Here is a 23,938-nt window from a genome sequence, read left to right as displayed (position 1 = left end):
ACCTGCTTCTCAGTGGACCTGAACTAACACAATATGTAATTGGACAAATTGGCCAGACATAATGCAGTCTGGGAAATAAAATAAGAAATTGATTTTCAGCCTAGGGTACAATGTTGCCTCCAAGTTAATGTATTTAATGTACTTATCTGGCCTGTTTCAGAGCATCGCAGGGGCAGAAGCAACGCCACTGACCTGGAGTGTTCCGAGAAGAGCCACAGAGGAGCACAGTTAGCGTTGGGGGAGCAGCTATATGACAGTGCGAATAGGACTGTCCTGCTAGTCTGCTGATCTCTTCTCCATGAGGGGATAGCCACAGCCTGGCTGAATACAGGTTAAATGGTCAAGCCCAGTGGATTACGAAAACAAAAGTCTAGGAAATGTTAAGGCGTAAAACTTTCTTCCCGCCCCAATGTGTTCCTTGTGGAAGGAGCTTCACTAATGTAATACTCCTGTCCACTTTCCCCCAATCCTTCTCACTCCTCCCCAGGGACAGAGGAGTGACTTTTCTTCTTGATAGGAAGAAAATTTTTAAATGCCTGTCTCAGCCCCTTCCTACCTCACTTTAACTTGGGGTCCACAGAGAGCGTGCATTCTACCCTGCTCCCCACACCACATGTTTTATAGGGGCAGGCTGCTGCATGGAGAGACCTGCAGGATCAATGCTACCTGATGCATGAGTGGGGTCCCATATTAGGAAGCCTATTGTTGCCATACATCTAAGTCACACCTTCGATTCCAACTTTCAGGAATTTAGCAGGTGACATTTTGATCACTAATGTTCTTCTTTTCCAACTCATAACTGATCTAACTCCAGTGAGGAGAAGATACTATTATTCCCTTTTTACCTAGGAGGAAACTGAGATAAAGTGAGCCAAGTAACTTTCCCAAATCATATGGCTAACAAGTAGCAGAACTAGAATTCAAGTAAAAGTTGAATTCTTAGTTTCTATGCTTTTAAATTGTTTTATTTTTTATTATAGCTTTATTTTCATGATAAAAGCTTTTGATACACAACGATTAAAAACATACAACTAGTGAATACATTAGGAGTGTTGATAAGGTTATGTCCTACAGTTTTCAATTTTTTTTTCTTAGATTGTTTTTAAACTTTTAAGTTGTCACATTGGAAATCTCTCACTGAATGTCTTGACAAATACTTCAAAAAAGGTTATTTGAAGGATAACATAACTTCTAATTCTCTCATGTGACTTCTAGTACATGACAAGGAGTGGACCAAAATTGTATTTGCCCCAAATATTTTTTTATTTTTGTGTTGAGGACCTGGAAAAGCTTGAATATTTCAAATATCCTGAAAATAATAGACAAGGAAGTAGAATTAAAATGAAAAAGTACTCATCTTAAAAATCAAGTAGAATTCCTCAAACTTACAAGTCTACTCCATACTTTACAGAAAGTCGTAGTCAGTCATTGGTTCTGTTTTGTCTGGATTGTTTTATTATCTGAAAAACATTGTTGGTTTGTGCAATAACTTGAATATTTTGTTTGAAAACAAGTGGGCAGCAGAAAAATGAAATGCAAATACTAATGATTATTCAAGTAAGACAAAGATGGAAATTATTAAGCAGGTAAAAGCAACAAATATTTGATCTCAATTAAATTCTCACTGGACTTAAGCTGGTCAATTGTTTAATTATAAAAGCAAAAAAAAAATTTCAAGTATTTATTCAAAATGCAGAGATGTAGTGACAGAGAAAATAGATGTATAAAATTATGCATTGGGAATTAGTATCAAGAAATATCCCAGGAATCCAAATGCAAAGAGGAGCATTAGTTCCACAGCTGTATTAATGGGGATACAGCTTGTGGCTTGGTTTCTCTACGAGGGGGAAAAAGACTGATGCTTAACTTTCTCTTGAGAGAGTCAACAATCTTGTGTTTGCTTCTCTACAAACCCCCGCAAAAAATCATGCTTAGCAAGCCCTTCCCAACATTTAGATACATTTCTTCTGAATATTAAATGTTCTTTCCAGTTAACTGAGAGAACTAGAGTTAGAAGTAAGACATTACTTTAGGAAATTCGCTATTGTGTATATTGGTATTTAATCTAGGCATGGAATATTTGATATGTCATAGAACTCTTTCAGTTGAAAATAACAGAAAAAAAAAACAGTTCAAAACACTATGGCAGGCACTTTGAGTCAGTGGACTCATAGAGTGTAATCAAAAACAAATTTTCCTTTCACCTTCACTGCTTATTCTGTGAAGCTGGTCCTTCCCTTGGGAGAAATCCAGACCAGGACACTCCTAGATAATAAAAGTCTTCTGATTACATCTCGTCATATGAATAATCCTATTTTATTAGTCAAAATGTTCAGTAATTGAAATGTAAAAGTCAAAATTCCAAATTTCAAAGTTTCTCCTTTGGAAAAAGTGCTTGTAATGAGAGAGGGGCTTAATTAGCTTCTTCTCTATTTTCCTACTGGGTACTTTTGCTCCCACTTCCCCATTAACCTAGAGGCTGCCTCTCAAGCCTACAAGGCTAAAACAAGGGTATGAATAAGAATTAAGGGGCAGAAACGTCTTACCTGACTGGCACCAGGGTATTCAGGCATTGGTTTCCTCTAGCTGTGGCAAATGTTTAAAGCTGTCTCTTTCTGGTTGATGTTCAAAGCTTGCTATTCTTCTCATGGGTGATTTCATGGGTACTTTGGAGGCTCCCCCATTGAACAGCCTGTCCTGTGGGTAAAACATTTACCTTCAGCTGATCTCTTATGTTTCCTCCCACGGTAGTGGGAATCAGGTGAACTAACCCTCTGTTAAGGTCACTTCACCTTTCTGAGCAGAACTCTTGAATGAAATGGCTCCAGGGTGGTCTCTTCTGCTAAGCCCACACGGAATCTATGAGAAACACTCACACTCTTTGTCCGTTTTCAGCGTAAATGCAACTAGCAGTCAATGCAGGCTGGGTTCTGTCTTTCTCTTTCTCTTTAGACCAATAGCTACAGCTTCTTTTCTTGCTTATCCAAGTTTATTTATTTAAACTTCATCACCACCTCATCCATTGCATCACCAACAGTCGTTTTTAGTACCTGTCCAAATATAGCTACTCCAAAATTACGAGCATGATTTCTCATTCCCCCTCCAAAAAAAGTGTCAAATTGTAAACATTTTGTAGATTACAAATTTATAAAACAATAATAATTATATATAAAATAAAATTAAAAATTACATTATATAAATATATTTATAATACATAAATATCATTATACATATAATTTATTTTATTATAAAATTATAATTTTATAATATAATGAAATGTAAAATTACATATATAATATATAATTTTATATATAATTTTATATTTTATATATATACTATATAAACAAATTTCTATAACTGTCCTTCTTTCGTGGCTTTGAAGGTCTAAAGAGACCTGGAAAGCCTGGCACAGAGCTCCTTGCTCAATGAATGTGCCAAGTCAAGGAAGAGAATATGAAAACAAGGTTTGCTCTTTTCTCTCAAACAAATGCCTCAGGGAAGTGGTTATAAATAGGGCAACTTTCCTTGCTACTCCCAAGTAGCTTGGTGATAGCCAAGCCTTTTCATTGACCAAGAGAGTTTTCCCCCAGTGCCCAGTTCTGGGAAACTATCTCCATCATAGCAACTTGAGATTCCCTCTCCAATGAAAGTTTAGAGGTTCATGGGCTCCTCTATCCTGGTGGATCCTCTTCCTCAGGTAGGAGGGATCTAAATGATAGATGCGCCCACACAAGTGGTCCCTTGAGCTGGAGATAAGACCCACTTCTCTAATCATGCCATACTGGGTGCAAAGCATGAAGCCACGCATCTATAGTGAGGAACCAGTGCTCTGTACTTAGAGTGACAGGCTTTACAAAATTTGGGGTAAAAGTGAAAGGTGGGTAATGTTGACAGGTGGGAGAAGAACAGTCTTATTATCTTTTTCTGACTGCAAGCCATTCATAGCATTTTCTCATGCAAAAAGTTACTTGGCACAAACTTTGGCAGATCTCATTTAACATAATAGTTATGGGCACAGATGTTGGAAGTTAGACAACTTAGATTTGAATCCTCACTCTTCTGCTTACTAAATGAATGGCCTAGGATAAACTACATGAACAGGTTCATGGAGTGAGGGGTAGGCATGCTCACTTCTGCTCCTTAAGGCATCTAAAAATCTGTTGAAATCAGACATTGAAGCCCACGGCTGTCTGATTGCTCTAAAGGGAGCACGTAGACAGGATTATCCCTCAGAGTAACCAATAACTCAAGAAGTAAGTCTGATAGGGTCTACATCTTCTCTAGGGCATGTTTAGAGGCTCTAAGGCAAGAACACAAGCAACTAGCTTCATGTTTTGAGGTGGAGATATGGTAGACATTGCAGGTTTCAAGTTGAAATTTTACAAAACCCAAGGTCAGCCGTAAAGCTGGACATCCAAGAGATAAGAATCTAGTTTAAGAAAAGGAAGAAGCCATGAAATCCTCAGCTATAGTAGTTTGGGGATCTTTACTCCAGTATTACACCATTGATCTGACAGCAACTGTCCTCAAGTCTTTTCTAACACAAGTCCCACTTTTGCCAATTTAAGCAGCACCCTTGTACTGACACTGATCCATCTCTGTTGCAACACCTTGTGCAAACTGCATGCGTAACTGAGACCCAGCCCCTCATTCCTGAAACAGTCAACTGACAGTCACCTAAAATAGGGAATCATAGCTGAAATTTCAAAATTGAATAGTGAGTGTATGGTATAATGTTATTCACTGGAAATGAGTGATTTATTTCCTTTCTCTAAAATTTAATCCCTTTTAATATGCCTCTCAAGATATCTGGTTCAAAAAAAAAATAGAAAGAAAAGAAAGAAAGAAAAAGCACATAAGAGAACTAAAGAGAAAATATTCTACTTTTCTGCCCTGCCACTCTCATTATTAATATTAGCTTTGCCTAGTCCAAGACATCACATGGGAAGAGACAATACCTCTTCCCATGTGTCTCTTTTTCATGAATAGGCAAACCTTTCCCAGAAGTCCCCAAGCCTTGTCTTTATGTCTCAATGACCAGAATTTCATAAGGTGACCTATTAATTTCTACATCATTCGTGGGCAAGAAGAGTGATTGGCTTAAGGAGGCACAGGGCTGAGTGAAAGAGGATAAATTATAAGGAGAAACATGGGTTTCTGTTAGAAAGAGGAAGAGAACAGATATTGTGTAAAGAATACCAGTGTCTATTCATCCATTGGGGATCTGTGTGCTCCTCTGTGTCATAGGCCAAACTCAACATTCTGCTGCCTTACTCACTCAGGCCCACAATCTGAGCAGGCATAGATTTTGTTGAAAGAAAGGTGATCTTTGCACCTTTCTTTTACTAAAATTACTCTAAAAAAAATTTTTTTTTGGTCTCTCTCATCTAAATACTTTTCTTTGTCTATTGCTTCTTGACAGTATTCCTGGGCTCCTTTTATTTCCCATTGAGAAGACTTCTATTCTTACATTCTGCCCAGTCTCTTAGGCATATTAGGCCACTTGGGATTACAATGAAATTATGTTTTTGACCTATAAATAAAGTTCTACCAACTTCCCAGTCAAATGGGCTAGAAATTGTATGGTAGTATTTCCAAAGTATATCCATAAAGCTCTAGGACTATTCCACACGCACACAAAAAAATAAGGAAATTCTATGGTCAAGTAAGTTTGGATGATGCAGCATATGCTTTCCTTCTTTTGTAGAGTGCCAATTCAGAGGCTCTGATAAGTCCTGCAGTTAAATAAACTAACTCAGAATGAGTTCTGGAATTAATCTGCCTGTATTCAAAACTGAGTTCTACCACTTTCTAGCTATGCAAGCTCTTTAAACCATTGTTTTGTCATTTGAGAAAAGGTGAGTATAATGGTACTACTTAATGGAGGTTGTTGTGAGAAGTAGGTGAGATAATCCATTTGAAGCCTTTCAGCACAGCTTTATTCATTCATTTAACAAATATTATTGACTACCTATTATGTGTCAAGATCCCAGTTCTCATGGAACCTACATTCTAATGGAAGAGGAAAAGGACAGACAATAAACAAGTAAATAAATAGAATAGTTTTAGATAATGATGAGTATTATAAGCATAATAAAATGTGACGATATTACAAAGCATAACTAAGATGAGAATGGCTGTTTTAGATGGGAGGGTGCAAAGGCCCGGGGCAAGAGCATGCCTGGTGTATTCAATGAAGAGCAAGAATACTTAAAGCTGGAATACTTAAAAGGAGTAAATAAAAGTGAAGGTGGTAAAAAAGAAATGGGTGCCAGGTTATGTAAGGATAAGCAAAGGTCTGGAGTAAAATTCTTCCAGGTACATGGAACAGTAACTATAGAGGTCCTGAAGCAGGACCGAGTTTGGCCTATTCAAGCAACTGAAAGTGGCTGATAGAGCTGAAATATACTGAGCAAGGGGAAGAGTTGAGATGGGGCCCAAAAAGTTGTCTGGGTCAGATCGTGTAGAGCCTTATGTTACTATTATGGGCCAGCGTAAATTAGCTATGATTGCTGTTGCTGTTATTCATAATACTTGTATTGACTAGATTGAGAAATACTGCCTGAAAGCCAGTTTTAAGTCATCCTCTTGCCATCCCCTATATTAATCAATCAATTCCCAAGTGTTGTGAATTATACCACAGCAAGACTATAGCAGGGACTTGCTTAAAGTTCCCCAAACTGTCTTTTACTTTTCCTTAAGTTACACTTGGATCAAATCACTCCTCAACTCAAATTTTTGTATTGATTTTTTTACTTGTACTGTTGACCCTTTAACAATGTGGGGGTAGGGAGTGCAACCTCTACGCGGTGCCGACCAATCTACATATACTTTTCGACTTCTCCAAACTTAAGTTGTTTCTCCATATCCGTGGGGGATTTGTTCCAAGACCCCCCGTGGATACCAAAATTCGCAGATGCTCAAGCCCCCTGTATAAATTGGCGTAGATCAATGCATATAGTCAGCTCTCTGCATTCTCAGACTCCCAACCATGGATCAAAAACAGCACAGGATTTATAGAAAAAATCCACACATACATGGACCCACTTGGTTCAAAGCCATGTTGTTTAAGGGTAAACTGTAGAATCAAGTCCATGAGCAGTATCTTGCAAGGATTTCAAGGTACCCCTCTACATGTCCCTCCACATATTCCTGTTAAAGTTGCCAAATGTACAAATCATGTTTTGAATGTACATTCATGATCAGAGCTCTACCATTTACTTCATGCCATCCCCTCGGCCTGAACTCTCCTTCTCTGCCTTCTTTGCTTATCGGAAGTCTTGTCTTCCTTCAGAGCCAGCAGAGTTCTCACTCCTTTGAAGCTGTGCATGATACTCTTGAAAGAGTTAGTCTCTCACTCCTTCAGATGTGTATCCACCAGCATCACTTGTGCCTCAGTGTAGTGTGTTAGTCAGACTGCCTTTCCATAGATTTAGTTGTTGTCATGTCTCTCACTTCCACTAAACTGTGAGCTTACATTGAAAGTAAGAGCTTTATTTTTGTTATTTTTCTAGAACTAGTTCCTAGCACCATTACTAGTACATAGCAGGTGCTCAGTAAGTTGCTGATGAAGTGAAATTTAAGAGGCAAGAATGTGACAAACACCTCTACGTAAAGCACTAGAACACAAAGAGAATACTGATATGATCATCCTTTCTAGGAGTTTATAAATCAATAATAGTAGCTACCATTGATTGAATCTTACCTATGGTATAGGCGCTATCCATAGAGCATGCCATTTAACACTTGTAGTACTTTATAACCTGTTTGCAGAATGAGGTTAAGTTGCTTGTCCAAGTTCATAAAGTAAGCAACAAGATTCAAACATAGATCCCTCTAGCTTTCAAGCCTGTGCTCTTTTCACCCCTTGTTGTATAGGTGACACTGGGAGAAAACGGTGTTACCAGAGCCCAGATGCCTGGGCTGTCAAGCAGATAAAGCTAGAACCGTAGGGGGAACTGCCCAAGAGAGAGCAGGGGCCAGGAAGGGAGAGGCTGTCCATTGGGAGCCTGCCAGATTCCACAGGAAGCAGGGAAAGAAAGAGTGAGAAATACCCTGGTTTCTCCCTTCCTCTGCTTCCAGTCTTTGACAGTGCTTCCCATTGCTTTAACCTATCAAGAGCCAAAGAACAGAGAGCCTGTTGAGCACAGAGCCTGGGAAGCCTCGGGATGGGCCTGAGACCAGTTCAAGCAGGCTATTTCTCTAGCTGAAATGAAAAAGACTATGAAATAAACCAGTATTTAAATTGAGGTTAGAAAGAATGGCAAAGATATTAAGCAAATTCAAAAGAGGTTAATGGTGGCTGCAGTAGCAAGGGAGAGACTTTTCAGAAGTGGGGAAGTTATACTGATTCCCAAAGAAAGGTAGAATTTCTGTAGGTGAAGAAAAGAGAGTAGGTGTTCCAGACAGAAGAAAGCACTTAATTAAGTATTTTCCTGCAGGTAAAGAATACTATTTGTTCTTTTAAGTCTTTCTACTCAACGATATTTATAATATATATGCACAGTACAAAAAATAACAAAAAACAAACACATACACACTATCCAAATTCAGGAAATAATACATCATTATCTGTAATTTACTTTTTTTTTAAAAAAAATGTGTGATTTGAAAAATACTTTATATACTATATGTATACATATTTGTGTGTATGATAAAATTTACCTTTATAATCATTTTTAAGTGTACAACTTGGTGGCATTAATTTTATTCACAACATTGTGCAACCATTGCCACTATCTACTTCTGAACTTTTGTCATCACCCCAAACAGAAAGTCTACAGCCATTCAGCAATAACTCTCCATTCCTCCCTCTTCATAAGCCCTGATCATAAATTTATTTTAAAATATGTCAGAAAATGAGATGAATTAATGGGTGGTTAGAGCAACATTAATAGATGGATAGACATGTGGTAATAAAATGTTAAAAGATGGATAGACATGTATAATAAAATGCTAATGGTTATATTAGGTGGTGGATATATAGCTGTCTGGTAATTTTTTTTTAAGTTTTTTGTAAGTTTGTAATTTTTCTCTATAAAATGCTAAGGGGGAAATTCCATTTCTTGGGCCCCAGCCCCAGAAATTCTGATTTAATTGGTTGTGTTTGGCCTTGAGCACCAGAATTTTTTAAACGTACTCTGGATAACTCTGATGTGTGGCCAGGGTCGAGGACCACTGCATTAAAGTGTGCCATGGGATCACAGAGCAAGGGTGAGCATCCGGTAAACCAGGAGAGTGGAAAGAGAGGGGATAGTTTCTACATGCATATCAGAGGTGAGGCCTCTAGGCTGGGCTTTTATGTCCTTTGTGGCTGGACAGATGGACCAGCTCCATGTAAAGGATGCAAGAAGCAACTGCTCAGTGGGTTAGTGAAAACGTGAGATTGGTCAGGGATCTCTGAAGTTCTCAAAATGGAACTGAGAAGTTTATGCTTAATTTAAGCATTTAATTTCATATGATTTGTCCCTTGCAATGTTTCTTATAGCTTTAACCAAGAGCATCCATTCCTTCAGAATTATATTGTTAGCATGTCACCTCCCTTTATCCCTAAAAAGTATAGTATCCATTTCAACATGTATATGCATACATTTTCATGAAAAGATGGCCTCTTGAAGCAAAAAGAAAATGTTATAATCTAATTGGCATTGGGCTCATGGGTCAGCAGAGAGAGAACAGGAGAAAGTTAAGCATGGGTAATATAGGAACTAGCAATTGAACCTAGCTGTCATGCTTGGACATTTAAAAATTCTAACAAAGCATCCTAACCCAATTAACCAGTAAAAATGGTAATTAACGCTCCCTAGAGAACTGATATCTGTACCGCCCAGTAACAATATGCCTTCTGCAGTAGTATGAATATCTTCTGTAACCCTTCTTCCATTCTTAGCTATTTAAGTCTTACTCTAAGGGTTATGGTGGTATGTAAGATTGTTTGTCCCAGTAGTAAATGATTCCAGTCTATTTAACCATGTGAAAGGCGACAGAAACACTAATATCAGATCCCTTTTCATGGGATCCTAGCCTGGCTCAGCACAAGTGCCAGCTGGAGGCAGAACAGGGCCCAAAGGCAAAGGCAGAATGGCATATGAGGAAGAGGACCAAAGTTCAGTTACAGAGCAGCTATATCACAGGTGAGATCTAAGGGGAAACTGCTGGACTAAAAGCAGGAAGCAAACAGAAGTTCAGGAGCTAAAGGAATGCAAGTGCAAGAACACGTCAGGAAGGGAGATGCAAGACAGGAAGGGAATCAGAGCTTTGGCTATGAATGAAGCTCATTCTTGTTGGGAGCTCGCCCTGTGGTACTTGGTAGAGCAGGAAGGAGTTAGGAAGTGCAGGGTGAAACAAACTTAAAAAAAAAAATGAAATAAGAAGCCCTAAGCTATGCTGTCACACAGCCTGGTAACTGATGTTCATTTTGATGACCCTGAGCCATCCAGAAGAGGTTAAATGCAGTATCTCCCATTCAAAAAGTAAAGGAAGCGTATAAAACACTTTAGAAAAGTCTGAGAATAATATGGTTAAAAAGAAAAAAGAAAAGAGGTCTTCTCACCCTTAAAAGAATAACCTTCAGCTGCCAGGAAAATTCACATATGTGTAATCCCAAATTGCCCCCATAAATCTAGGTAGCAGTGGCAATGGTCCAGAGAAATGGAGGCATAGCTTTTTAACTTTAGATGTCTTCATTTCTTACAGCTAGAGTGACAGCTGTTTTCCTTTCTCCTTCATTTTTGAGTTGTAAGGTATATTAACAGTCATATATAGCTTCGATCTAATTTAGAATTTTGAAAACTTTCACAAAAGAACTGCAATGCACTGGCTTAGATCATGTGCTTATTTGCTAGGTCCAGGGGGCTGTGACAATGTAATTGGCTTTGCTGGGTACTATCTGAGAAGTAGGAGAGACCAGGCATTTGGGAGGAGGAGGACAGAACCCTGAGGCCTTATGGAATAGGGAAAGAGTGCCCCAAAGGAAAGTGGATGCTATTTCCAGAAGTAGTAGTGTGGGAAAAAACACTTGGCATATAGCTGCTACAATCTATCAAGTTCACACAAGTAATGAGCGAAATAGCAGGGACCTAAATATGTCTCTTTTGCTGGGGTAAACAGTACAGTTGCTACCAGTGTTCCACTGTGTCTGCCCTGTCTCCCACCATGCTTTAAGCTGGAGCCTGAAGTCCGCTTGGGTGAAAATGCAGCATATAATGGATCCAGAGTTAATCATCTGCAGGTTTCCCCTGATAAGTCACAGTATGTTTGCTACGCTCCTTCCAAGAGTCAACAGCAGCTATGGGGATGTGCCGAGAGTGGCCTATGGCATTCAGAGTGCTGGCCCAGATGGGAGGCAGTGTGCTGGGGAGCCTATCTGAACACCACCATCTGGAGTGCCTCTGTTGCCCTGAAGGCACTTGACTGTGTCTCCAATAGACACAGCTTAAATGCCAAAAATTGAGCCAAGTTCACTGGATGTACGAATGGCCTGACGTCAGTGGAATTTGCTCATAATTTAGGCCTCATGTGTGATGTACTGTCTGAACGGAAAGATCTGTCAAAACAATCAGGGAGGAAGAGGAAAAGGAAGAAGAAAAAGTGAAAGAAGAGAAAGGGGAAGAAGAGAAGTAAGAGGTGGAAGAAAAGGTAGACAAAAAAAAAGAAGAAAGAGGAAATGAAGACATGGCCAGGAGCTGTGGCAGGACAGGTTCAGCTTTTGACTCCTCAGGCCAACGGTCCCTGTAAATTTGTTGAAAGCATCAGTGCCAAATAAAACATGGCCTTTTAAAGCACTGAATTACGTGAGTGCAGAGCTGTTAAAATCAGTGCAGCAAAAATCCAGCTGGGTTTGGCCAGTGCCACAAAGTACAAAATGATGATCACTTGTTCTGCCAAAGCTCAAGCTTCCCCAGACGTGGTGGCCTGAGTAGAGTTATTTGGATATATGTCCAGATCACCATTCTTTAAAACAAGGAATTTACTATTAAGAAATAAACATCTGTTGTTTTTGCTTGCCCTGTGTCCAGAGGTGGATTTATTGTGAAGCTAACAAAGTTTAAACTTCACCATCCTTCACTTGTATCAGTCTTTGTATGTGCTGGGAGATTCTAGAAGTTATGGAGTGTTCTAGATGGGGAGAGGAAGCCACGTTATAATCAAGAAGCATTTAGATATAAGCATTTTTGTTAAGTTGCCTAAACAGATTTTGGAAGAAAAATAGCTAAACCTCTAAGATTCCAGTAATCTGTTGTGATTTACTTTCTCACTCTTAATAAAATTCACTTCGATACTTATTTTTAAATTTGTGTTCTTTTTATTAAGGAGAGGCCACAAAGTACAAAACTTCAGTCTCCACAAAACCTGAATCTGTCCCTGTCTGCCTTCATTGCTTTTCTTCTCAGTACGACTTGCTCGGTGGTAGGCATATGACCCAGGCCTAGCCAAACAGAGAGACGGTCATTGGTTCAGGAATAAGCATGTCATCCAATCTGGACCAATGAGAAACAGGGTCAGAATTTTTACTAACTCTTTCTATCATAGTGGATAAGTTGTGAGAATGCAAGTCTGACATTGTCAATAGCCATTTTGCTTCTACAAGAGGAACCCACCTGACAATACAATTAGCGTAGAGGAAAGCAGAGCTGAGATATAAAAGAAAGCCAAGTTCTGATAATGTAATTTTTTTGCCCTGAAACCAGTTGTATTGAAATTGGTACATACAACACTGGGTTTTTCAGATTAGGCAAGTCAAAAAAGCCCTCTTTTTTTGCCTAAGCTAGTTCGAGTTGGATTTCTGTCATTTGCCACTTTAATGCCACTGATTAATATAGGTCTTATTGTGCTAGAAAAAGATAATTATTATTATTTCAGTTCAGAAAGTGGTACTTTAGTGTATTTGCTTTTCCCCACCTCTCAGCTTTATGGAGAATTAATTGTGTGTAAGTTTAAGGTATATAACTTGATGATTTAATGCACATACATTGCAAAATGATTATTACATAAGGTTAGTTAACACATTCACCACCTCACATAGTTATAATTTTATTTTTTTGACTCTTAATAGTTATAATAATAATATTTATTGATCACTCTTATTAAGGATTAAATAATCCATTGTATCTTTAAAGCAACTTTATGAGGTATAAATTATTATTATCATACCCATTTTACTAAAGAGGAAATTGAGGCATGTAGTTGTTAAGTAACTTGTATACACTCTGGTTTTTGGCCTTGGATTGCTAACCATTACACTGTGCTGCTTGAGCCAACTGATTCAGAGCCTACTAAGATCAATTTAAAAAGAGCTCTCATACCAAGACCTCATTAGCTATTACCAGCCTCTGGATCAGATGCCTTGAAATAATGCCAGAGATGGACAATATGATCCACTTTCCTCAGAATCAACTCAGAGTGCAGGTACCAAGAACATAATGTACCCTTCCTTAACCAATATATGTATACCCATCAATGTGACCCAACATCAAATCCCTCTTCTCTTGCTCAGTAAATCCCTAAAGGGTCTCTCAAAAATGTTTACCTTTGTCTTCTGTCCCTCAGTTCATCCAATAACTACATAGCTCCCTGGTATCAGTACTGACGCTTTCTAGTTACAGCTCATCTGTCATCCCCGTTTCTTCTGATGTGTTGTCACTGATATTGATGGGGATCCCTAACGTGATTCCACTTCAGTAGTCTTCGTGCTGAATATGGAGGGATGAACCAAGGGCTCCCAATCTGTCTTAAACCTCCCCATTATGTCCCAAATTGGATAACTCAGTTTCCTAATCCCTTCTTCTTGTGCCTCTCCCCATCTTATGTCTAGGATTGCCTCTATGTTTTTCTCTGTCAGTGCCTTTGGCCTGACAGGTCTACAAAGATTGAAAGCCTGGATCCCACTGTCACCAAACGAAGTATCTCAGACTTGAAGCCATGATGACTCAGTACTTTCATTTTTGAGTAAACATTTATTGAGCACTGGGGACTCAGATGTGAATTTTACAGTTCTTTCTAAAAGCTCTCAAAGGATTAGAGAAAGGTTGGATGTAACGCAGGTCAACAATTCCCATGAATAGCTTAACTTGAAATTACAGCAGAGGAAAGTGCCAATTCATGGAAAGTGAGGAGGCTTATAGGTGAAGTGTCAGAGAAACTGCTCTTCAGGTATCAGTAGGCATGAATTTTGGTATGGCAGGATAAAGCAGTCTTCAAGAGAGAGTGGCAAAAGATGAGTCTAAAAAAGTAGTTAATGGGCAGCTTGCAAAGTCCTTGTGTGTTAAGGAATCTGAAACTCATCTAGTATTCACAGGGAGCTCATGAAAGATCTAAAGCAGAAAGTAACATGATTACATTTGTATTTCAGACAGATCGCTTCTGTGTAGTGAACAACCCCTTCCTTCCAGCTCTGCTCTTTGAATTTGAGGTTCTTCAGCTTGATCTAATTTTTAGTCTCTGTGCTCACTACTATTGTTAGATTTTTCTCTTTCTTTTTTTCAACATACACAGAGGATCCACCTTACCCATAGGCGTTTCGTCAGAAAAGTAATTCTCAACCACATGTGGTTGTGTCCATGGTGGAAAAGATATATCATCACCACTTGGGGGGCATTTTCAAAATACATGTACTTAGTGATACACTCCCCTCTTGCCCTGAAATTCTTATAGGCCTAAGGTTTAGAGGGTGTGTAGGGACTGCTGGGGAGAACTTTGGAAAGGTTTGGTCTCTTAAATAACGGAGATCTGGCCATGGAAACTCTAATGAAGATAATGTCCATCTCAAATCTACGGTTGTTATTAAAATGTTACAAAACTTGCATTTATATTTTAATAATGACATCTCCTGCTGTTGGTTGAATGGTGACCCCCACAAAGATATGTTCATGTACTAATGATACCTGTCTCTGTGAATGTTTACCTTTGGAAAGGGTGTCTTCGAAGCTGTAATGAATTTAAGGATCTTGAGATGAGATCCTCTCGGATTATCTAGATGAGCTGTAAATCCAATGATCAGTGTCATTGGATTTGATAAGAAGCAGAAGAGGAAAAGATATGGGCAAAGCTATGTTGAAGTTATGCATCCACAAGGCAAAGAATGTCTGGAGTGACCAGAAGCTGGCGGAGGCAAGGAAGTATTTTCCCTTAGAGATTTCAGAAGGAACGTGGCCCTGTTGACACCTTATTTTCAGATTTCTGACCTCCGGAATAATGAGAAAATAGATTTGTTGTTTTTAGCCAGTGGGTTTATGGTAGTTTGTTATGGCATCCTTGAAAATTTTATATACCCTCTTCCTAATAGGTTATGCTTAATAGTCTCTTTTCAGAGAGGAGACAGTTTTCAAAAGCGTTGTATAATGGTATAATGTAAATGAATTTAGGCAAGGTACCTTAATCTCTCTGAGTCAGTTTTCTTATCTGAAGTCATAGAAGCAGTAATCTCATCCTCAGAGAGTGTTTAGACTATTAAATGAAATAAAATAAAACTACCCAGCAGACAACTAGTAAAAAAAGGCAGGTGCTCAAAGATTTATCCATGTAAAAATAGGACACAACGCATACTGCACAGACACCATGGCGAAACAAGGCCTCCATGGAGAGAGCTGGGATGGGTAAAATGCAAAGTCTAGGCTTATGTCAGAATCTCTTTTGCATGTAACCACTTATGCGGATCTGGCGTCAGCTCATTCTCACCAACTAACCACTGCCCTCTCCTCCAACCTTCTCAACTTCCTGTTTACGTAAATTGCTGCTTCCTGACCAAGGGAACTGAACGGTTTCAGCCAGTCTGCTTTTCTCCTGGACCTATGCCAAGAATATCTTCTTTGCTCTCCTTCTTTCATTTTGCTTTCTTCTTGTTTTAGAAGCCATCACATTAATGAGGAGCAAACTGCTGCCTTGAGCAATCCCCAGCTAAGCAGTTGGTCCTCTTGTTGGCTATTGGATTGAATCAGATGAACATGAGAAAAAAACACATCAAGTACTATGTAAGCATCAAGAAATCTGTCTATCCCTGCTTGCTGCAGCCCCTTCGACCTATGGATACTGATGCTTTTTTTCATTCAACTGTGCTGGCCCTGATACCTCCATGCTCAGGCCCAGCCCTGACCTGTTTGTGTGAAGCAGTTCTGACCAAGGCTGGCAGGACAACAGAACGCCAGGTTGAGAGGTCACTGAAATTATCTAATTCATGGTTCTCAATATGAAGTCAATGTACAAATCATCCAAGAGGCTCTTTCAAAATAAACAAATACATAAGCAAACATTTTGAACTGGAGGGTAGGCATGGATATTTTGATTAAAAAATCCCCAGGCCATAATGATTTTCCCCAAACTCCAGATAACGCATTAGATAAGAATGTAGGCTCTGGAGCCTGACAGGATTCAAATTCTGGCTTTGACATTTCACATGTTACTTAAATTCTGTGTGCCTCAATTTCTTCATCTGTAAAACAGTGGTAATAATACCTACCTTTGCCACAGAATTGTGGCAGGTATTATTACCACTGTTTTACCATGTGAAAAGACCACATATGTGTTTGCTATTATTATCATTACTTTTATTGTTGCTTTTACTGACCTGATGGAGGGAGAGGAAGCTGGTCAAAGGATGGGATGCCTGAATTAGTGATTTGAAGATGACAAGGGTAGAGGAGATGGCAGAGTTCATGGTAAGACAGTGGAAGTGGGCAGCAGAGGCTGAATGGAAGAAAGACCATTGGAAGGAGAAAATTCATAGTCTTGAAGCATAGGGTCTCTGGGACTAGAGGGCCTGAGTTTAGATCCTGCCTTCGCTACTTAATGGTGGCAGCACCACAAGCAGATTACCTTGACTGTTTCATCATCTGTAAAATGGAGATGATAATAACAGTGACCTATTTTACAGAGCTGTCATAAAATGAAATGAGTTAATACATGACATGCTGATTTCTTAGAACAATGACTGGCACATAGCAAGTGTTAGATCTTATTTTTAGTGGAGATGAGAAGGTCAAGGAACTGAGGGGCCAATTGTTAGCTGGACATTGACATTATCCGAGATGACAGCAAACTTTGAGGTAAACAGGAACACCATGAGCCTGATTTAAAAGTCTTTAAAGAAAAAGTGAGTTGACAAGGAAGCTAGTAGAAGAGCAGCAAGAAGGCAGAGAGTGATAATAGCCAATATCCTCCAAGTGGTTGAGTCTTTCTCAAGAGCATGGAAGCACTTACCTGGAGCAAAGAGGACCCCAACACCATATCCTGGTCATGAGCTGAGGAAATAAACTAAAGCCCAGAGGTAGAGGAGACAGACAGAGAAGGTGCCAAGGCTGTAGGAGAGTTTTCTGCTTAGGGCGTGACAGTTCAGACGACATGGTAAGAGTCTGGAAGGAGAGGAAGGATGGGGATAAAGTTACATTTGCTAAGCATTACAGTAATTTCTATGGACAATAAACTGTCTAGACCTATCCATTAGCACGATCCACTAGAACTCAGGGCAGTGATAGATATGTTTTCCACCCGCACCATCCAATATGGTAACCAGTGGCCACGTGTGGCTATTGAGCCCTAGAAATGAGGCCAGTGCCATCAGTGTTCCTAAACAATCACTGAAAAATTTTGTTAAGATGCAGAACCCCAGGCTCCACCTTCACCTACTCAATTAGAATTTCTGTAGTTTGGTGCAGGACTATCTCCCAGAGATGCCCAGGTGACAAATATATAGCTAGGTTTAGGAAGTGCTGTCTGATCTAAGGAGGCTGGAGAAACAGGATATTCCTGTGAGTTAAATACAGGAAGGGCTATTGTATAGGGTCTGATTTGGGAAGTTTACATTTTTAATTTTATTCTGAGTAACATCGATAGTTTTTATTTTGAAAATGGTTGGCTCTATTGATATAAGAAAATTTAAAACTAAAAGAACGTAATAGTAGAGAAAATTCTATTACATTAAACATTAGTGCTAGTGTTCCTATTAGGGGAGAATTAAATGCTTGAGAAGCATTAATTCCGATAACTGCTAGAATTCAAAAGTGTGAAAGTGGAAATCATTTCTGTGTAAAAGGGAAGATGAATTTGAAGTGTGGAAGGCCCTCTGGGATAGATAAAGTTAGGGTAGAGAGAAGAGAAGGGAGAGGAATTATGCAGGATGATGCTAAGTATCATACAAAGTAATAGCACTCTCCCTAAAAAAAGTTTAATATAAAGTTCGCCAAATTACAAATGTTCATTGAGCACATTATTTAATTTCTCTGTGTCTCAATGTCCTCATCTGTAAAACAGTGATACTATTACCTACCACTTTGTAATACCTACAGATTTTTTGGTGGAGATAACTCACGAAAGAGCTGAGTTTTCTAGCTCTTGGGTTGGCAGTGGGGTGCGAGGGTGGGGTGGATTAAATTAGAGCTAGCACAGTTCAATGCAGGAGCCTGGAAGTAGAGAGGGCCAGGAGAGCATAAACCTCTGAAAATTCTCCAGAAGCTGGGGAAAATTTTGTTTACCCCACATTATGGGATCAGGTAGTTGAGGCAATCTCATCAAGCTCTCATGGATCAGGGAGGCCTCAGCTTTCATCTGGGTTATAGCAGGAAAGAAAACAAAATATAAAAATGCCTGTGGGTCCTGCTACAAGAACTCCCTGACCCTTACGTTGGCTGCATGAGCTGCTGCTGTCCACTCATGGGCCTCTCTGCTATGCTAGTCTGTCTGGTCTCTGGGACTGGTCCGCCTGATGTCTTATCCTCTCATCCCCAGAGTGGCCTGGTCAGCTGTGGCCTCAGCTCTCATCACTCCCCAAGGGGTGTCACAAGGAAATAGGTAGATAATAAGTGCTCTAGTTCTAAAGTCTAGGGGATTAAGGAAGAGAGATAGCAGCATGGGCCTGAGTGATTAGATATCTGATTCGCCCTTGAGGTAGGTCAGATTAGGTCAGGCAGGGCCATAGGCAAAAGAGATGTCCAGGAGGTAGGAACAGCTTTGGGGAGCAGGGGTGCAGAGTTCTCCAGAGCAATTGGGATATAATTGAGACAGAGAGAAAGAGCAAATGTATTCTAAGAATATATGTTAGCAATTGGGCCTTAAAAGCCAAACCTGTATTAAGTCCAAGAACAAGAAATGGTCAAAAATGGAAGAAGCCCCATGTCAAAAGCAGGTAAATGCAGGAATGGAGCAGAAGATAAGGTCACGGCAGGAATGAGCAAAGGGTACAGGATTTCTAGCTGCCATGCTAGGTTACCTGGGGCTACTTCTCCTCAATGGGAGGTAGAGATTGGGGAAAATAATATATACTCTGCACATTGAAAGATATCTTTTTTATACACATAAAATTTACTATTTTCAATTGTATAGGTCAGTGGCATTAAGTATATTCACACTTCAGTGCATCATCACCACTATCCATCTGCAGAACATTTTTATAATCCCCAACTAAAGCTCTGTACCCATGAAAGAACATCTCTCTATTTTCCCCTCCCTCCAGCCCCTGCTAACCACTGTTCTACTTTCTGTTTCGATAAATTTGACTATCCTAGGTAACTCATATAAGCGGAATCATCTAATATTTGTCCTTTTATGTCTAGTTTATGAAATATACCTTTTTAATATCTGTCAAAGTTCCTAAAGAACATGTTGTCAGATATGTCCCATTTCATGTCTCTACTGGGTCTTCAAATAAACCAGCCACCTGCCCCTTATAAACCACTGGTTCTGATTCTCTCCGTGATGGAGATGTGTGCAATCAAGAGGAAGAGGGTATACTTTTTACCCTTTCCATTATTTTTGCTGGTGCTGCCAATTTGTCTCTTTTGTTCCCCAACCTTGATCACCACTACTAAGGTTAGCTCTGTTTAATCATACCACAGCCCTCTCTAACCCCAAAATGGAATGAAATCGCCCCTCCAAAGAGTCAAAGCTTTTTCAAAAACCATAGATAGTCTGGCATCTAAACAAGTTTAGATTCAAACAGTTGGCCATGAAGCTCTTTTAATTAACTAAGATTTGGGCTGGGACCCTGACACCACCTACCTCAGCTTCCCTCACCTATCTCATCTGTGCCCATGGTAAGATGGATACGCTCTTCCACTGCCCACCACCATCCCACTCTCTCCTCAAGATCATCCTCTGCTTTTCCAGCACCAGGCCTCTATCCTCCTCCTAGGATTAGAGCCTACTTCATCATCCCCTCTATGCTCAAGGGTATCAACCATCTATCTAGAGTCCCAATCGTTAGTTCCATGGGAACTAGTTAGTTCCTTTTTACCATTTTTCCTAGAGGGCTTAAGAGTCTTTGTGCAAATCAGACCTCTAATAGCTCCTGTGACATCCCAGAACTCTCAAGGTGATATACAGTTGAGTCTTATCATGACCTTTGTGGCTTGCAAGTTTTATTTTTGAAAGAGATGATGGAGGGGCAAGAGACTATAGTCACATGACCAGACGCTATCATAGGGCTTCACTGAAAAGTTCTTGCCAGCCACAGAAGGTCAAAAGTGATCTGAAAGTAAACATTGAGAAGGAGGAAAGTACATAAGATTTGGCAAAAATCAAGGTTCAGATCCTGACTCAATCTACTAGGTGGGTAACCTTGGCAAGTGATTTACTCTGGCTAAATCACAGTGTTCTCATTTGCAAAACTGGAAAAATATAGTAGCTAATATGTAGGGTATACAGCTTGCCTTAGTATTGGCTGTCAGAAACAGAAACACAATGTAAGTGGTTTAAATAATATAGTTCATTTTTCTCTCACATCAAAGTCCTGAGGTAGAAAATCCAGGTGTTCCACAATGTCCTCGGGACCCAGGCTCATCTCACTGTTCTTCATTCCTCCAGTGTGGCCCTCACCTTCATGGTCCAAGATGGTGACTAGAGTGGCAACCATAGCATCTGCATCCCAGGAAGCAGGATGGAGGAAGGGATGAAGAAGAGGCACAAAGCGTATACTGTTTGTCTTTCGAGGAAAATTACCAGAAGCTGCCATGTACCACTTCTGCTTGCATCTCACTGTCAAGAACTTAGTCACATGGTCGCACTTAGCTGCAAGAGAGGCTGGGAATTCCAGGTAGCCTTGTGCACAGCTAAAAAATGGGAACACCATCACCTTGGAAGAGGGGTAAGGTGGATTTGGGGGGATGTTTTGAAACTTTGTTATGTAAATTACTTATTATAAAGATTAAAGTGGTTCACCAATAAATGTTGGCTATTTTTAATATTCTTCCTTGAGGAATTACTAAGGAGTAATTCAGGGAAGAAGGGATAAGAGTGTCCCCGAATGAATAGAAAATGTACCTTTCATTTTACCCTTTTTCTTTGCTAAGATAGTGACTCACCCAGACATTATAGCTTATGGAATGCTGACTTGAAATTTTCAAAGTTGTTATCTCCTTTACAGATTTAAATAAGTGATACTTTCATAGGACTCTGCTTACTTTGTAAGTATCATATTGACTCACTATGAGCCAATCAGTGATGTGGTCAGGCAGACTCTTAGAAAGGAGCATACCAATATCCACACCAGATATAGTCCCTAGAAGGGACAATTCTCAAAAGCTCTGTGTATGTCCTCATACCCCATTCTTCATCACTGTGAGAGTTTCCTTTTCTGTAGCAACTTCCACTGATTAGGGCCCAATCAGCATCATCTCCAAAATGAATCTGACTTCCGCTCTGCCATCAGCTTATATTCTGTCTTAGGTACAGACTGGCACCTGAAGAATTTTGCTTCTTCCCTATCTTAATAATTCCTGCATCACTCACTAATTGAGATGATCTCTTTCATTCTAGAGAGCATCATCCTTCCCAAAGCCCCTGATGCACATTCAGTGAGTAACTAAGGCATTGGAAAAATCTGTCAATTAACTGGGACACCTAGACAGACTTTCCAGAACACAGGACCATAGGAGTCAGGTTCTAGTTTAACTGCCTTCAAGAGACTATTTTAGCAGAACCATACCCCATCTTTTTCTACTAAAATATTACCTTGCATCCAATATATAAAACTGATAACAGCAGAGTTGCTCTGACTGAAGTTGGGGAGGACCAAGCCCAGTCCACTCCACTTGCCTCTTACAAAGCACCTGCACTGCTGTGTGAGGAGTCCCTGGTACCTCCTTGGAACTCTAGGATTCATGCCACTAATCTCAGTTTCATCATCCTTAATCTGGTCTATTCTCTTAAGAGCTGACCAGGCGAAGTGGAAAAATAGTTTTGGAATGGAACAGACCAGATGTCAAATGTTGAGATCTTACTAGCTATTGACCCTTGGGCCTCAATTTCCCTATTTGTACAATGGAGATGATGAAAACTACTCTCCTGCATTGTAAAGAGAATTAAAGTGAGTTTCTGACTATAAAGCTATCGGCACAGAGCATGTTCTCAATAGATGTTAACTCCCTTCCTTCTTTTCCTTCCCCTTAAGGTAAGATGACATTTGGCACACCTTTGACAGATGTTTAACATCTCTTTCCCACCACACTGACCACAGTGTGTGTAGAAGAGTGCGCTTTTATGCATGTGTCTAAGCAGGTGTGATGTGACTTTATGCATGCATCTAAAAAAGCACAAATCACTTCTGGGTAGTTTTAGGAACTGGTAGATGATTATTATAGTAGTTGGTGTAGACTCCTCAGGCATTAATCAAGTTAATGAATGTTCTATCAGATAAGGTTGTGACGCAGAATGGATAGAAAGTCTCCTTATGTTTGAATATTCATTAAAGGAAAATTGGATCTATTAGCCTGGTTATCACAATAAAGAATCTGAATATTGTTGAAGAAATAAAGAATAGTTTCTCTTACTTACCAGTTTTAGCGGAGCAGACAGAGAACCTCATGTTCAGTGTAAGGCACTGTGAGTCACTTTATATAAAGGTCAAGTGACAGGGAGGAAGCCAGTCAGGCCAGACTAGTTCCTCAGGCATGGGATTCATGGACACCATCACAAAGAGGGTGGCTCAGGCCTGGCATCACAGGGAGTTTACTAGTTTCAGTCCTAATTCTAGAATCAAAGAGCGAGGCATAATGAATACTGGTTGGGGAAAGCAGAACAATGGCCCCCAAACACATCCACATCTTAATCTCTGGAATTTATGAATATATTATGTTACGTGGCAAGGGAGAATTATGGAATTATGACAAGAGTTGCAAATGGAAATAATGTTGCTAACTATCTGACTTTAAAATAAAGAGATTATCCTGGATTATTCAGGTGAGCCCAACGTAATCACAAGTGTCCTTAAATGTGAAAGAGGGAATCAGAAGAGTCAGGAAGAAATGTGATGAAGGAACAGAGGTTGGAGTGACTCGATGCGAGGGCTCAACCTGCCATATGGCTTTGAAGATGGAAGAGGGCCGTGAGTCAAGAAACTCAGGTGGCCTATAGAATATGGAAAAGGGAAGGAATCAGACTGTCCCTTCTAGAGCCTCTCAAAAGGAGCCCAGCTCTGCTCACACCTTGATTTTAGCCCAGTGAGATCCATTTTGATTGTCTAACCTCCAGAACTGTAAGATAACAAATTTGTGTTATTTAAGCCATCGACATTGTAATAATTTATTACAACAGCATTGGGAAATGAATACAGTGGGTGATGGGCAAACACTGGGTCATTATACAGAACAGTGGGAGGGGAGGTAGTGTGCCTCAGTGAGTCCAGCTGTGGGAAACTAAATATCACAAAAGCTGGAGAGGTAATGGCAAAAGTGTCAGGCTTACTGAACCTTAAAAGGCATCTCTCTGGCTAATTGGTTTGGTTCTTGGTTAAGAAGTTGGAGATGGCCACTCCTTACCCTCCCTGCTTGCAGCGGAAGGGCGGCAGGCAGTGTGGGCAGACTTTCCCAAAGTAAGTCTTTCACACTTTCCCTAGTCAGTCACCCTGTGATCTTGGGAACTAATGGTCTCCAAAGCCTCCACTACAGTCTCTGCTGGGGAATTCTGCAATCTTCCTGACACTTAAAGAGATTGCTTCTCAGACACAGACTCACAT

At 39.9% G+C, this 23,938-nt stretch overlaps 1 long non-coding RNA gene across 1 annotated transcript; it reads right to left on the bottom strand.

Moving 5' to 3' along the window:
• Nucleotides 1-1,236: 1,236 nt before the first annotated feature.
• Nucleotides 1,237-2,998, bottom strand: LOC120603241 (uncharacterized). Its single transcript, XR_005652989.1, has 3 exons — nucleotides 2,793-2,998; nucleotides 2,547-2,697; nucleotides 1,237-1,460 (listed from the first exon to the last, which is right to left on the bottom strand). It is a non-coding gene; the product is annotated as an uncharacterized LOC120603241 (long non-coding RNA).
• Between the last annotated feature and the right edge of the window lie 20,940 nt (nucleotides 2,999-23,938).

Source organism: Pteropus medius, unplaced genomic scaffold (assembly GCF_902729225.1).
Source record: "Pteropus medius unplaced genomic scaffold, Ma_sr-lr_union100, whole genome shotgun sequence".
Lineage (NCBI taxonomy): Eukaryota > Metazoa > Chordata > Mammalia > Chiroptera > Pteropodidae > Pteropus > Pteropus medius.
This window is presented reverse-complemented; position numbering and strand designations above follow the sequence as displayed.